This window comes from Haliotis rufescens, unplaced genomic scaffold, assembly GCF_023055435.1.
Source record: "Haliotis rufescens isolate VD_foot unplaced genomic scaffold, xgHalRufe1.0.p SCAF_6, whole genome shotgun sequence".
Taxonomy (NCBI): domain Eukaryota; kingdom Metazoa; phylum Mollusca; class Gastropoda; order Lepetellida; family Haliotidae; genus Haliotis; species Haliotis rufescens.
Genome location: NW_025964334.1, coordinates 5,224,787 through 5,241,604, shown reverse-complemented (window position 1 = coordinate 5,241,604; position 16,818 = coordinate 5,224,787).

Genomic DNA, 16,818 nt, shown 5'->3' with positions numbered 1-16,818 from the left:
AGATTGATGATGCGGGGAAGAATGTTGTGACGTTGTGTATTTTGTGTATTCTGTCATGTCGGAAAGGCGGCGTCTGGGAGACCAAAGGAATATATGGTCCCGAGATTGGCAGCAGTGGAGGCACCAAATGAGTTCCTACATTACTCTCCTGCAAGAATTGAATAGTGGGGATTGCCGTGCCTGTTGCAACTATCCAAGAATGAACGGGGAAACGTTCAGATTCCTACTTTAAAAAGTGAGGCATTCCGATAGGCTAAATTGTGTTAAAGTCCATCAAAGTTTAATGGAAAGCTGATGAAGGCAGAACATACAGTGCGCACAGAGTAAAAGCAACGTGCGGAGTAAGTCGAACGGCAACGGCTTGGAGGTTAGTTCTCAGTGTAACAGGGCGATGGACAACATCGTGCCTCACAATGATTGAAAATCCCCCAATGGCCCTATCACCCGGAGGAGAAACATAATGATAAGCATTGAACTGAAACTGAAGTTAAAATTATTTGTCTGCTTTAGATACGTTTCTTGTTAGCAGTTGAAGGACTGGACTAACAGCTGTATTTCATTAAAATTAGTCCTCAGTCCTTTACATTTCCATTGAACTATATGCAAGGATTCTGTGTTGAGAGACCCAAACCAGTATCCCGACAAACAAATTTTTGTATAACAGGTTGGTCGATTGCTTGCTTTTTCATACATTCAATCAGTAATGAACCTGAACGTAATCGTTTGATGTTTCTCATGTTACTTGCAATACCATGTATGCCTTTTGATACTGTAAATGGCTTAAGTTTAAGCGTTGTCTTGTCTTGAGACTCAATCACTAGGAAGCTCGACCAGTGTTCAATAGAATTTCACCATCATTATCAAGTGAACGTTTTGTTGTTTTGGAACGGGTTTCGTTTCTATGTTTAGTTTCTAGTATTTCATCATCCGAGCTCCCGACCATGGAGCGTTATAAAGACAATGCTAATAAGTTAGGCGTGGCATGACAACCGATTGACAGGACTGGGTCATCCTACCACCTGTCTAGGTAAAGTAAGGGTCGAAGTTATTGGGCAAAGGAACGCTACTCCTGGAACCAGTGCGCTCAGCAACCAGACTCCCGTCCACCGCCGACACAGGGATGCAACCCACGGCAAAAGGGTTGCCCAATTTGGTAGCCTTTTACGACCAGCACTGGGGTGCCGGGGACACATTCTACCCTGGGTTCCCACGGGGACAGATAGCAGCTTTGTCCAAGCAGTGAAACACTTCTTAACCTCTCATAGTTGTGTGTCATAGAAATACATATATCTGTTGTGTTTCTCCTTCTCTTGAAATCAGTTTTGTACTCTATTTCCAGGGTTGCATTTTCAATTAAACTGTACAGTCGCGTAGGCTACAAGCTCTGCTCTCTGTAAACTAAAACTGACTTTAATATCTCACTAATGTAATTTTATAGTTGACCGAAAAAAATCATTAATGTTTGAGAGAGAAAAAATACATAAGGTCATATGTTTGTCCCCTTGTCGGTAAAATAAATTCTTGAAAATATAATCTGTACAGCTAATGTTTTACGTAATTGTCATAGAAATAAGCTAACATAAGGAACTCTAAAGTTATTTATGATATTTCAGAGCATTAAGTCATTTCCTACTTTGAAACACTGCAGCGAAACCCTTTTCTATACTACCTTGTAACGTGTATGCACGGTGTTATTTAGCTCCGTAAACGTTTCTGTTTAAACAGGTTTCTTTTTTATACAGAATCTCTAGTACACACTATACAGTCTATGTCCAATTTTTTATCATGTAGGAGTAATAACGTGTATATATAATAAGGTACCATTTATACGAACTGGTTATGAGCTCTAAACATTTAAAAGGGTTGACTATCACCGCCCGTTTCCAAGCAGTATAGCGCCAAAACAGAGCCATTAGGCTAGTGTCCCGAATCATTCGAGCAGCTGTTTTCCATCAATTTGGAATTTATTTGAATTATTTTAGAAAGACATATTAAAACATGTCGGTAAGATGAATTCGTTGTAGCAGGATCACTCAGGGTACATGGGGTTTTATGCGTCCCCCCGGCTCGTGGTATCAAACCTAACGCGGGACGCATAGAACGCCATGTACCCCTCGTGATCCTGCTACAACTTATAATGAACACATTTACAATGATTGTTCAACAATAAAATACACTGCCAAATAACACAACATAAAGTATGATGATGGCTAAAGATATGTGCTGGAACTATCTCCAATGTCAAAAGTGCTTAAACCGAAACTTTGTCCAAAAGTTACAACCAGGCTATGAACACGAATCAATACCCAGGACGCATTTCTGTTCAACCATTTAACTGCTTGTGTGTTGAAGTCACAACAGATATCATGACAATTCACGAGTTTTATACTTTACCATGTTGTTACTGAAGCTGGGCGGTACCGTAAACAATCACTCACAGAACTCAGATGGTCGTTGCAAGTTTGTCTGCAACAATAATGGGGATGTGCATATGTTGGAATTGTTATAGGGTTAAAATGCGTCTAAAAAACATTAGAAAATGGTAACAAATTGAACCGTTATTGCTGCAATGATGAGTTGCATTATATGTACAAAGTTTGTGACAGAGAACTTTTAGATCGAAAGGAATTAATAGATAAAAGACATTTCACATTTATCACAAGAGTATTCTGGACATTTCATATTTGTCATTGGATTGGTTCCATGTTATCGTCGATTAGTTAATGAAACAAGCAGAGAAGTAAGATACTTTTCATTTGTAGCATCCGGAGGTAGTAAAAGAATCAATAGAGAGATGATCAATCTGGCACGTAGGCTTCGGTATTTTTTCCGGTTACGACACACATGAGTTCATGGTAAGATTTAACTTTTAACGAATGAAAATGAGGTATTGTGATATGTGACAAAGACTATAAAATGATACCTTCAACATTAGCTATAGGAGAGGAGAGCGCGGTTTGCAAACGATCGAGTCGAATCCCGATCGATCTAAGTTCTCCCCAGTTAGTGATGAGCCTGGCCGGTCTGATCCTGTCGTGTATTGATAGATGGGCTAAAAGTAATTGAAACTATATGATTATAAAGCTGATGTTGCGTTTCTTTATTATGCGAGTATGAATGCTGATTGAGACAACTTGGAGTAAGCGTCGTTAGACCAATCACTCCTTGACTGAGCTGGGCCGATGCTGACAAGGCGAGTTGCAAAGTCATGGCTTAACTGACCATGATGACAAGGAACGGCAATACTTTCAGCAACTGTAGTAGGGCCACACTTGACACCCGAAAGCAGTTACGACAGAATAGATTGCACGACGTCTTTTTCACATTTCAAATCCACGAAAAATGGCGAAGACGCCTGAATGGGCCAGTTGATCACTTTGCAAAGTAATGGTCACATATAAAATCTTTGCGTGTATTCACTTTGAACAAACTAGTTTTGTACAGTTGTCTAAATTTAAAATGGAAGCGACAAAACACCTTCCACTTTCACAAGGAATCTAAGAGTGGATGGTACGATGCCGACTATATCATGAGTATGTGTTTAGGAGTCTCTCTTAAATAGTGTTCGCGAAAAGGTGAGCGTATCCTGCCGATATCGGCACGACATAGTTAGATGCACCATAAACACATGCAAAGGCAAGTCAATTGTTCAACTGAAAATAAACACGGGAACAAGTCAAAATTGGGAACTGCATCGGGCTTTATTTGTGACACTGATGCGTCACATTTGCAAATGCCCATTTCATTGAGGGAAGGGACCGCCTCCGTGGTCTAGTGGTAGAGCGTCCGCCCGGAGAGCGGAAGGTCCGGGGTTCGATCCCCGACCGCGTCATACCAAAAGACGTTAAAAGATGGTACTCGTTGTTACCCTGTCTGGCGCTCGGCATTAAGAGGCTAAAACAAGGATTGGTCGGTTCGGAGTCAGTATACTGTGTCTGAGTGGGGTATTCATGTTAAACTGCGGCATGGTATCTCAGTGAGCTTGCACTATAAATCGGCATCAGTCCGGACTAGTACAAGCAGCCACACAAACACACACACGTACGTACATGCACGTCGCTATATAAGTGCAATAATCTTGGACGCGACGTTAAACCCCATTTCACCTCACCTAACCATTAAGGGAAGGAATCCTCAATTCTCTTGAAACTCGTCGTTTGATAATAACAATAATAATAATAATAATATGGTTTATTACAGTGTCATGTGTTACAAAGCAATACAACATTTAGCACATACTTAAAATACAAACACCAGGCCTCAGAGGGCCGAAATGACACCTTAAGATATTACAAATATTAAAATACAATTAGATATAAAAAGTAATCATGCACATTCTTAATATCTACATATACACATATTCACTAACACAATCACATAATGCATGCATGCATACACACATACATACATACGCCCGCCCGCACGCACACACACAATCAATCATTCAAATGTTCTCCCGCACCCAAACACATTCAGATATCCCCCACCCCCTCACTCGAGACATACACGCACGCACGCACACACACACACACACACACACAAACACACACACACGCACGCACGCACGCACGCACGCACGCACGCACGCACGCACGCACGCACGCACACACACACACACACACACACACACACTCAACCTCACTCACAAATACACCCATACCCAAATTCCTGCATCTACACACACTCCATATCCTTTCTTCTGACCGTACCAACATTCATATCCCCTCCCCACACACACCCATGACCCATAACCTCACACACTCAATTACACTTTTCATATAAAATTCATAATGAATAGTTATTGTACACCTTGCAGCCTTTTGGGATACATTTTCTGAATACATCTCGCCGATTCCAACTGGATACATTCAGTGTTCATCAACCACTTATATTTATCTAACATTTCCTTAAATCATTGTAGAATTTGCACACCACTTCATCTTCGATTAACTGTTCCTGACATAGTTGACAAAGTCTATTTACCAAAGTTTGATAACCAAGTTGTTTCTTCTATTTACTATATACCATTCTCATATGCCTCGTTCATTGGTTTGAGAAAACCACTTGATTGATCTGTAGTCGTTAATTCATTCCTAAATCACCTGATACAATCTGTGTAAATGCAAACTAAACTAGTGTCCAAAAGAAACGATACCAACTTATTTTCAAAATTGTTTTTTACTAAGTGAATTGTCTTGTATGAAAACATGCCAATTCGTATTGCACATCCCAAACACAGCATAGTCGATAAAAAATACCGGGAACACGTGATCACTTCCGGGAAAAAACGTAAATTTCGTGAAAGTGACATTTCCCTCTCTAGCATGTTCTGCACGTGCATAAAAACTGTATAAAACGGCTGATCAGACACGTTGATATCACAGCAACAAAAAGAACACAAGATATGCCACGTTTGACAGCCATCGAGAGAGAGAGAGCCGTTGGAATGGTCCAACATGGAGCGTCACACGTCGACGTCGCCAGAAGGTTGGGCTGCGCACGCATCACTATCACCAGGTTGATGCAGCGGTTACGTCAGACAGGTCAGACGTCAGACAGGCCCAGGAGTGGAAGACCACGAGTAACCACGCCCCGTGAAGATCGTTACATCCGGGTATTACACCTGAGGAACCGCACCGTAACAGCGACGTCCACGGCGGCTACAGCACTGGGACACAGGATCAGTCGACAGACCGTCTACAGGAGACTACGGCAGTATGGTATCCGGCCACGTCATCCCTACCGCGGACCGCTCCTGACGCCTCGACACCGGATCAACAGACTGATCTGGGCCAGGCGAGTTCGACGTTGGCAACGGCGGGACTTGGCACGTGTTATGTTCTCTGATGAGAGCAGATTCCTCATCTTCAGAAACGATGGACGGCAGCTTGTATACCGACGATTTGGTGAACGTTTGGCGCCTAACTGTATCCAACAGGTCCGGCCGTTTGGAGGTGGAGGGTTAATGGTTTGGGGTGGCATATGTGGTGACGTCAAAACGATGCTTGTCGTAATTCGTGGAAACCTGAATGCACAGCGTTATCTTGATGACATCCTACGGCCTGTTGTGGTGCCCTTTATTCAGCAACAGCCTCGTGGACTCCTTTTCCAACATGACAATGCAAGGCCACACACAGCAAGATTGACACCGAACTTCCTTGCCAACGCCAATGTACAGGTTCTGCCATGGCCCGCATGTTCACCGGACATGAATCCCATCGAGCACTTATGGGACCACCTCGATCGGCAAATCCGACGTCGCCGTGTGCCTCCAGTCAACGTCCAGGACTTGGAACGATGTCTCCTCGAGGAATGGCAACGCATCACTCCCAACGTCATCAGACGTTTGACGTCATCAGTCCGTAGGCGTGTTCTGGCATGTATTGATGCTCACGGTGGACATACCCGCTACTGATTTGACTTTGAGACGTGTGGTGTGACATTTCCCGTTGTTTCTGTGATCAGTGCTCTAACGAAATTTTCATTTTTCGACCCCACCCATCTTTAAAGGCTTGTCATATTGGTTGTACAGATTTTATTGAAATGAACTTTTTGTACAGATGTTGTGAAAGGATTTCTCAAAAGCATAACACCAATCCTAAACTTCTGCATTGTTTAGTTTTTCTTTTATATCGTTGCAAACAGGTGGTATCGTTTCTTTTGGACACTAGTTTATTAGCCCACATGGAAAGGCAGATCAGCGCTCGTGGCAACTTCGAGGATGTCATCATTATTTGTTTGACAGATGGCTCGCAGAAGAGGTGGTGACCCCGCATTGTCAACTCTACAACGATCCACTAATGGCAAGCACACGACGTAGGCATCAATCATTTCGACATGTCGCTGTCTAAGAGATAGTGTCTAAAACTGAGATCAATATCATATCAATGTACCGACTGCTGCCCTCGCCTCCTTGACAGCTGCTGAAGTCACAAGGTGACCTCACGTCCATTGACTTAAAAACGTCATACACAATTTCTTGGTCGTCAAAGGCAATGCAGTTCACGTTAGTCACACTAGAATACAAGGCTGTCCCAGTCGTCAAAGACACTGCAGTTCACGTTAGTCATGCTAGAATCAAGCAATGACGATTTGCCGAATTATCATAAAATTAGGAATGACTATAAGACTATTTGTAGAAATAAACAAGGTGATTACATGAACAGTAAACGTACCACACTGGAGCAAACTACTGATTCAAAGACATTCTAATAAGGACTTGCAGAGTCACGCTAGAATCCAAGGCTGTACCAGTCGCCAAAGGCACTGCAGTTAACGTCAGTCACGCTAGAATCCAAGGCTGTCCCAGGCGTCTGCATTTAACGTTAAATGCAACCCCTTGTATGATAATACCACTTGTGAACATGTGCAGTATACAATACACGTTTTGGATTAACACTTCACTTACGCTTCTCCTGAGCTAATATAACAGTTATTTCTCGGATTTCTAGAGTTGTCAGTTGAAATGTATTTATTCAAAGCTGTTTACAGTTCATTATTTCTCAAAGGATAGTTTTGCATGCTTAGTTTGCCTTTGTATATAAGTCGCCTAATGAGAAAATATTCCTGTAAGTGTTATGAATACCACGATTAACCTACCTATGGATGCCTTGCAGGTGTCAGTGATCGATTGAAGTCAAGTTAAAACATAAAGAGTCATCGAGGACCCCACACCACCACATTTGATAACTATAAAAAAAAGAGGAAAATAGTGATCATAATTATGTTCCCACACGTATGAGTATCCGTTCAGAGAAAAAAAGCTTTCACAAATCAGACAGTAATCAGAGGTATCTTCCTTTACTCCCCTTACTGAATCTCCGTGGATCTGATAGGCGTTGCCAGTATAGCAAAAAATGCAAGGGGCTTAACTTTGTCCGACGGTAGGGGAACTTATCAAACTATACTATTGTTTTATCTATTTTACAATAGTGTTTAACAATATTACTGCAATAGTTTGTCCCAGCTTTATCGTGATGGCTTGTAAATATACTCTTCAAAAAAAAGAAACGCAAAGCCAGATTTGTGTGGGGTAGAAACTACATTTATACGAGGAACCGTACAAGGTATTGAGCCAAAATGTTGTGGAGAGAACACTTGGTGATTGTAGTCATCTCAGTTATCGGTACATAGGAAAAGTCCAAGGTGAAAGTCAGCTACCATCAATGACGCGTATGTCCCCCTTTGGAATCGATAGCGGCCTGACATCTCCTGCCCAAGGAAGAGACGAGCATGCTAATCACATCCTGGGTAGATAGGGATAGGTAGCCCACTCGGCCTGCAACGCAAAAGCCAACTGCTGCAACGTCTGGGGTTGAGGGTTACGTCGGCGTAGCCGTCTATCCAATTCATCCAACAGGTGCTCCATAGGGTTCAAATCTGGAGGGCTAGGGGAGAACATCAACGTTGTTGTTGTGTAGACAGGCTCTTGTGATCCGTGCTCTAGCGGTCGAGCGTTGTCCTGTTAGAATACACCTTTGCCGTTAGCTGCAACTGGGAGGACGTATGGTAGGGGAATTTTGTTTATGTGTCGTTGAGCCGTAAGATTGCCATGGATATGGACCAAACCTGTCATGCCATGATGAGAGATAGCCGCCCACATCATAACGCTACCCCCACCAAACCTGTCAACTTCCTGTACGCAGTTTCCGTGTGGACACACGAGCAACGGAGTCACAGAGTCTGAATGCATTATGTTTCCTCGTCTAAGACGCATAGCTCTCTAAGGGAATAATCGATTCTAACCCGGAATCATCGGTGGCACTTGTGTATTCCAAAGTAGACATGCTGTTGAAGTTCTTTGTTTCAATTGCAGGTGCAGTTATGACTGTCACAAAAACAGGTATGTTGAAAATAATTGAAACATCATCACGCTTTATTGCCCCAAAGACATTTGTTCTTAAATTGTAATTGTCGAACGATGATGGCCATTTGTCAGTGAATCTTAAACATTGCTTAGACATTGATCAATTTTAGCTCACACACTCAATGGTATATCGGTACCATGTTGTGTTCCTCAACATAAATTTGTTTTTCCCACAATTCGCAGGACCCGTGAGGTTCCGAGGTAGAATAGGTCTTCAGCAACCCATGTTTGCCGTAAAAGGCGACTATGCTTGTCGTAAGAGGCGACTAACGGGATCGGGTAGTCAGGCTCGCTGACTTGGTTGATGCATATCATTGTATCCAAATTCCGTGGATCCATTCTCATGATGACAATCTCTGGATTGTCTGGTCCAGACTCGATTATTTAAAGACCACCGTCTTATGGCTGGAATAATGCTGAGTGCGGCGTTATACAACTAAACTAAACTAAACTAAACTCTCGTTGCGCTACAGTACGATCGCCTGGTGGAACCGCAAAGTTTACAATCACGTCACAGTATGTTATGACGTAATTTGTGGGATTTTGTTGCAAGGTGTTTGGTTTGTTTGTTGTTTAACGCCGCACTTACAAGTGTAATTTGACTAATGTTGAACTATTATTAATGGAACATTCAAATGTGATGAATTACTAAAGAGATGACACCATTCAATTTGACGTCATGGCTGGTTTATTGTCTTTGACAACGTCGGGGAAAGACGACACTGGTATTTTGATTAATATATATCTCCCCTAATTTTCGTTCATGGCATGGAAAATATTGATGTGTAAAACGGAATTTGACGTTTTTTCGACACAACATAAAATTACTGCTTTTACCAATTTCTTATATAAACAATGTTCAAACAAACTAGAGATTATCAAAGGTTCATACAAGTTTTGTTTGTTGTTTAACGCCGCAATATTTTAGATATATGACGGCGGTCTGTAAATAATCGAGTCTGGACAATCTAGTAATTGACATCATGAGCATCGGTCCACGCAATTGGGATACGATGACAGGCATCAACCAAGTAAGCGTGCCTGACCACCCGAACCCGTTAGTCGCCTCTTACGACAAGCATAGTCGCCTTTGGGACAAGGATGGGTTGCTGAAGACCTGTCGGTCCCGGACCTTCACGGGTCTTGACAGTACAAAAACGTAAACATTGGCGATTATATAATGTCTGAGACAATTACCTCATTCTGATTTAACATGACGAATATGCTAAGTATATTCAGAATATGTGTGACAGTTAATGTTAGGCATTAATTTTAATATTTGTAACCCAACGTATGTTTGACAGAAATAAAGATCTCTCAAGGATACAATATAATTATCTCTTTAAGGTGAATGTTAGGCGTTAAATTTTATATTTGAAACCTCACGTTACACGTTCAGCTCATAATTCAATTTCGAGTTGTCAAATCTACAGGTAATAGTCGTTTCTTGAAAACAATGTATGTTTTATGAGCTGCAGACGCCACTCCGGACACCAGCTCTTCTCCGTACACCAGCTCCGCCCCGTACTCCAGCTCCGCCCCGTACACAAGCTCCGCCCCGTACACAAGCTCCGACGCGTTCACCAGCTCCGCCCCGTACACAAGCTCCGCCCCGTACACAAGCTCCGCCGCGTACACCAGCTCCGCCCCGTACACAAGCTCCGCCCCGTACACAAGCTCCGCCCCGTAAACCAGCTCCGCACCGTACACCAGCTCCGCCCCGTACACCAGCTCCGCCCCGTACACCAGCTCCGCCCCGTACACCAGCTCCGCCCCGTACACAAGCTCCGACGCGTTCACCAGCTCCGCCCCGTACACAAGCTTCGCCCCGTACACAAGCTCCGCCGCGTACACCAGCTCCGCCCCGTACACCAGCCCCGCCCCGTACACAAGCTCCGCCCCGTACACAAGCTCCGCCGCGTACACCAGCTCCGCACCGTACACCAGCTCCGCCCCGTACACCAGCTCCGCCCCGTACACCAGCTCCGCCCCGTAAACCAGCTCCGCCCCGTACACCAGCTTCGCACCTGACACCAGCTCCGCCCCGTACACCAGCTCCGCCCCGTACACCAGCTCCGCACCTGACACCAGCTTCGCACCTGACACCAGCTCCGCCCCGTACACCAGCTCCGCCCCGTACACCAGCTCCGCCCCTGACACCAGCTTCGCACCTGACACCAGCTCCGCACCGTACACCAGCTCCGCACCTGACACCAGCTTCGCACCTGACACCAGCTCCGCCCCGTACACCAGCTCCGCCCCGTACACCAGCTTCGCACCTGACACCAACTCCGCCCCGTACACCACCTCCGCCCCGTACACCAGCTCCGCCCCGTACACCAGCTCCGCCCCGTACACCAGCTCCGCCCCGTACATCAGCTCCGCCCCGTACACCAGCTTCGCACCTGACACCAGCTCCGCCCCGTACACCAGCTCCGCACCGTACACCAGCTCCGCCCCGTACACCAGCTCCGCACCTGACACCATCAGAGGGCTCCAAGGCGTCTAGTTCAGCTCCCTTCACCAGTAGCCCCACCAGCCCTACATGGCGACGTTTCACTTCCGACACCAGAATCTACACCAGTACCAAGTTGTCTCGTTCCATTCCCAACACCATCTCTTCCCAATGTATGCTGTTTGCTTGACTGTGTGTTTGGGTTGCCGAAGACCTATTCTACCCAGGATCTTCACGGGTCCCCATTATATGTAACTTCCTGCTTTCAAGATTAAAGTGCCTATTTCATGATAAACAGCGGTTCTATATTTATTTAACCAGGGTTTCCCTAGGTAAGTGAAGTAGGCATCAGGGTTGACGCAACTTATAGACCACCGCCAGGTTTCAGTTTACAATGCGCAATACTTACTACGCCGATTTGGAGATAGAGGATGAATTGTGATTAGTGTATCAGTCAGCAATCCGCCCAACTACATCAGTACATCCCTTTTGATATTCAAGTCTGGACCAGGTAAAGCAGTGACTGAAAGCATAGGGAATCAACACCATCGGGTAGGGCGACACACACTTTGTCAAGTCACAGAACAAGACAAGTATTGTTAAACATTGAACTTAATTATGTTACGTGTAGGTCATGTTGTTGGAGGTGAAGACTGTGGTAGGTATATATCTAATGGTGGCAGCTTTCCAGAAGGGACCGCCTCCGTGGTCTAGTGGTAGCGCCTCCGCCCGGAGAGCGGAAGGTTCGGGGTTCGATCCCCGGTCGCGTCATACCAAAAGACTGGTCGGCTCGGAGTCGGTATGCTGTGTCTGGGCATGGGATCTTAGTGTGCTGGCACTACAAATCGGTATCAGTCCTGGCTAGAAAACACACACATACACACACACACACACACACATACACACACACACACACACACACACACACACACACACACACACACGTGCAATCATCTTGGACGCGACGTTAAACCCCATTTCACCCCACCTTTGGTTTTGTACTAGAACTAGAGTTATCCGCCCTTGTACGTACGATCATTCAGCCTTGATCGTTTGAGACGTCAACGGATGGGACAGGCTCTAGAAGGATGGCCCATACACGCGCAACAAGAGGTCGTTTCGACGTGGCCTGTTTCTAATCTACTTGCCAATTCATCTTTCAAAATATAGCGATGAAAATTTGAAAGTTCTACACCGCTTCCTACTTCTCACTTTCGAAATCTGTTTTAAAAGATGGAAACTTGAAAGGACAACGCCGCTTCCAACTTCATACTGACGTACACCGTTTTGGAAAGATGGGAAGCTCCACATTGCATCTCACTTCCCACTTCCGAAAACATGTTTTAAGTCATAGAAACCTGTAATACTCGAATGTTATGCCAAATTTCAACTATATATTTCATAGTTTAGAAATCTAAGATACGTGGAGGCGTTTGTTTCGGTTGTTTAATCCCGTCTTTTTAAATGAGATAGAAGAGGGTTAACATACATACATTCTTGTTTACGACAGGGCAATTGCTCTTAAATGACATTAATATTTTTAGTGAAGGTGTTACTTAGAACATCCCAACACAAAAATAGTTATATCAAGTTGTTCATAATTAAATTCTGTTCAAGGGCGGATTCTGTTGTAGAGTAGAGGGGCGTGACAAAAAGGGAAGGTGCGGACCCCTACCCTCCCTCAATATCTAGTTTCTCATACTGTACCTTTAAAAATGTATATAATATCTATATTAATTAAACTTGATGAAGATAGGTCGAATCAACAAAGTTGAGCAATATTTAATTCTATTGGCCCATTTGGTCATTGTCCACGACGAGTAGGCTATACATATATATTAAACGATAATGATATATAGATTTGAAACATATATTTTGGAAGTTATGATAAAACTAGAGCAGGTCGTATTTTAAACATCTCGATTCACTTTGAAGATATCTAAAGATCTCCAAAAGATCGCACTGTATATCATCATATTCCCAGTGTCCCCCAAAAAGCGAAGACACACAAAACAGTTTTTGGTCACTGTAAATATAAATATTCAATAATTGATGCCTTTTATAAATTTAGTAAGAGATTCCAGGTAAACGCATTCAGAACAGACAGGCTTCACGAGGCAAGGGTGTTAACTGAGTCCAGTTTCAACCCTTGCCGAATTTGGCTTGAATTTCTGGGATCGATCATAACGCCACCAGGGGCTATTACGAGTTATGTCCCTTCTATGCACCCTACTGACCACCTCTCATATCACTTGCATTTGCTTCAAGCAATATGGTGGCTCCCAATCAAGACGAACTCATCGATACTAAAGCTCTTTATTGGTTACCTCACGAAATGCATCATATCACTTGAGCACCTTGATTAAAAACATGAAAAGATTTGGAAAAATTACTTTACACATGCTCTGCAAATCCTGGAATCGAACGAATTCGGCACGGCAGTTATTGTTTGTGAACCAGATGTCGATATCGTTTCGGGATTTTGATTTGACTATGTATAGACTCGTTACTCCAGCAAACATATAACTTCATAAATCCAATCTAGTTTGGCAAGGATGGAAGCTGGATTTTTAAGTCAGTTAACTCCCTTGCATCGGGAAGATGTACAATCGTTTACAGTTTCATCAGTTTGCGATGAATGACAGAAGGACATTTGCGGATCGCGCATTATGTTCACCTTGTTGTAGTAATATTAATATTTAAAACTTGTAACTATTGTCCAGTCAATGCTCCGGTGAAAATGTTTCTCTCACCTGTCTTTTCGTTTATATTAGACAAGAATTCAGTCTGTTATTGCTCGTCATAAGCGAATTACGTGTATACGTTTTACCTGACTTATATATTACCCAATACAGAATTATTATAAACTGTTTATATAAGTAAGAACATAGCATAGCATTGACCTTCAAAACAACATTGCGGCAGGATAGATAAATGTATAACGTGTTGGCCTAGTGCGCGGCAAGTTCCTTGTTCGATTCATACTTGTTCGACATACTCTGTGATTTAGGTGGCCGATTTGCGTGTTACAGCAAGGTTAGGACGAACGTGAAAAAAACTACTCACTCCCTCAATCACTCAAAACAATATGGACGAGAAGACACAGTCATTGATATCGACCACAATGTTGCCATGGAAACTCGAAAAATAGTTTTTTTTAAAATCCAAAACTATCAAAAGGCACCAGTTCACCACTAGACCTATCTGTGTGCGACTAGTGGTGAGGAAATATTGTTTTAAGGTTTTCGAGATCTTTTCCGGAAGAAAGCACTTGTTATTTTTACCAGTCGTTGTTATTTGCCCTTACTGACATTTTCTACCACCACTACAATTCTTTACACATACCAGGTTACCCTCCCAGGGCTGGTCAGGGCAATTTCAGGTCAGGCCAGGTTAGGTCACATCAGTCGGTTAATATACAGGTCCACAAACTTGAGCTACATCTGTGCAGTCAGGTTCGAATCCTAACAAGGCGGATGGTGTTGCATCACGAGAAATCAGATATTGGTTTGAAACAGGATTCAGGTTTGTCGTCAGGTATTAGTTATAGGATATAGCATGACTCAGAGGTAATGCTTGAGGACTAGAGGCGAGTCTGACGAAACGCTTAAGACGTAGGCGCCCACTTTACAAGCAGAATACATCCACGAGAGAGAGAGAGAGAGAGGGGGAGAGAGAGAGAGAGGGGGAAAGAGAGAGAGAGAGAGAGGGAGAGAGAGAGAGAGAGAGAGAGAGAAAGAGAGAGAGAGAGAGAGAGAGAGAGAGAGAGAGAGAGAGAGAGAGAGAGAGAGAGAGCAACACCATTCTTCTTGACAGTAAACCGCTTCACAGCTGTGACTGCTGACTGTTGGAAAAGTTCTTTGACAATTTGTTTTTGGGAAGCCATGTCGAAACGAAAATAATTCTGCACACCTTTCCCCCACCCACTATGGAGTGTCAACAAGGACAGTCTTATGCTGCAGCAGATTTCCAAGCTGCAAAGACCGGGGATAAAGGGGTGGTATACTCCAGCAAATGTGACACGAAAAGCTATAACTATCTACCAAATTAAAGGTCAGGCTGATTCGGCCCATGACAATCAATTTGTGACGTACAGAATTCGGGGGGTCAGCATCACCAGATTGGCCCATGAGCCACCACCTTCTGGGCAGGGGGCTCTAAGCAAGTTTATAGATTCATTCATATAGAATAGAGATTTAGAATAATTTTTTTTTACATATCGAAAGTTTGTGCGAAATAGTTTATGCACAGGGAATGACATGACCACCGATTGATAGAATCAGGCCAATTCTACCGCCGGTCTAGGCAAAGTTAGTGTGTTGCACTAAGGAGCATTATTGCCGGCTCCTCAACCACCAGACTCCCTTCCTTTGCCGACACAGGGTCGCAGCCCACGGCAAACAGGCTGTCTAATTCGCTCGCCTTTTACGACCAGCAATGGGGTGCTGAGGACACATTCTTATTTATCTTCCCCGGGTCCCCACGGGGATCTTCATCTGGAAGAAAGTCAGTTATTAGACATATTTAAATCAGTTTCTCTGGCTGAATACAATTTAGAATAGAATGTATATGCATGATCAAGAATATATTCGGTTTGACGAGTTAAAACCATTTTCCGTCATTATTTCTTCGATGCAATTGGATTCCTGTTTACATTTCTCCAAATGTAAGAAAAAAGACGTATTTTTATCACATTCCAGTGCCCATTGAACTTTTGAGCAGAGAATTGCCCTTTCACATTTATTTTCCTCATAAATCTCCAATTCCTTTTGACGACTTTAGATGTGTGCAAGGAAATTTAATTAATTTGTTATACTTACGCCTTAGATTATTTTGCAGTTTATAATATTCACATTTTTCTTGTTTACTTTTTTGGCAAATAAAATAGATTGCACATTTTTAACTTGATGTTTGAAATTTGCACACCATATTAATGTTTTATCTTCATAGAGTGGACACAATAAATTTTCATTGATGATACTTATGACTTTTGACTTTAATTCAGTGTCCTGTAACAACTGATGATAAAAAACCCCATAATGAAGCACTTCTGTCTACACGGGAGAATTCTAAATTAACATATTGTGATTATGTTTAGATGAATATTTGATATATGTGTTTATTGCATAAGGAATTATCTGGAAATAAAAAGAAATCAATGCGAGACTGCTTCATTTGCTGTCGTGTGAATTCTCTTTTATCTAGATAAAAATGTCACATACGTTTTTGTAAGGGATAAAACGCTGTAATTTTTCACTACTTCTCATATCTAATGTTTTCATATTTGATGCTCTATCCATAAATACACCTAATATCTCATTATAGTCTCCTGCTGCTATCACGTTATCGCCTGATAGATATTTTGCCAACGTGTCTAAAAACACAATTCCCTCTGTTGTATTATTTTGGGACACATAGATTAACACATGAATACAAATTATTGTCCTTTTCAAAGCGAACTTTTAAAAGTCTACCATTGTTGTCACAACTGTGAAAA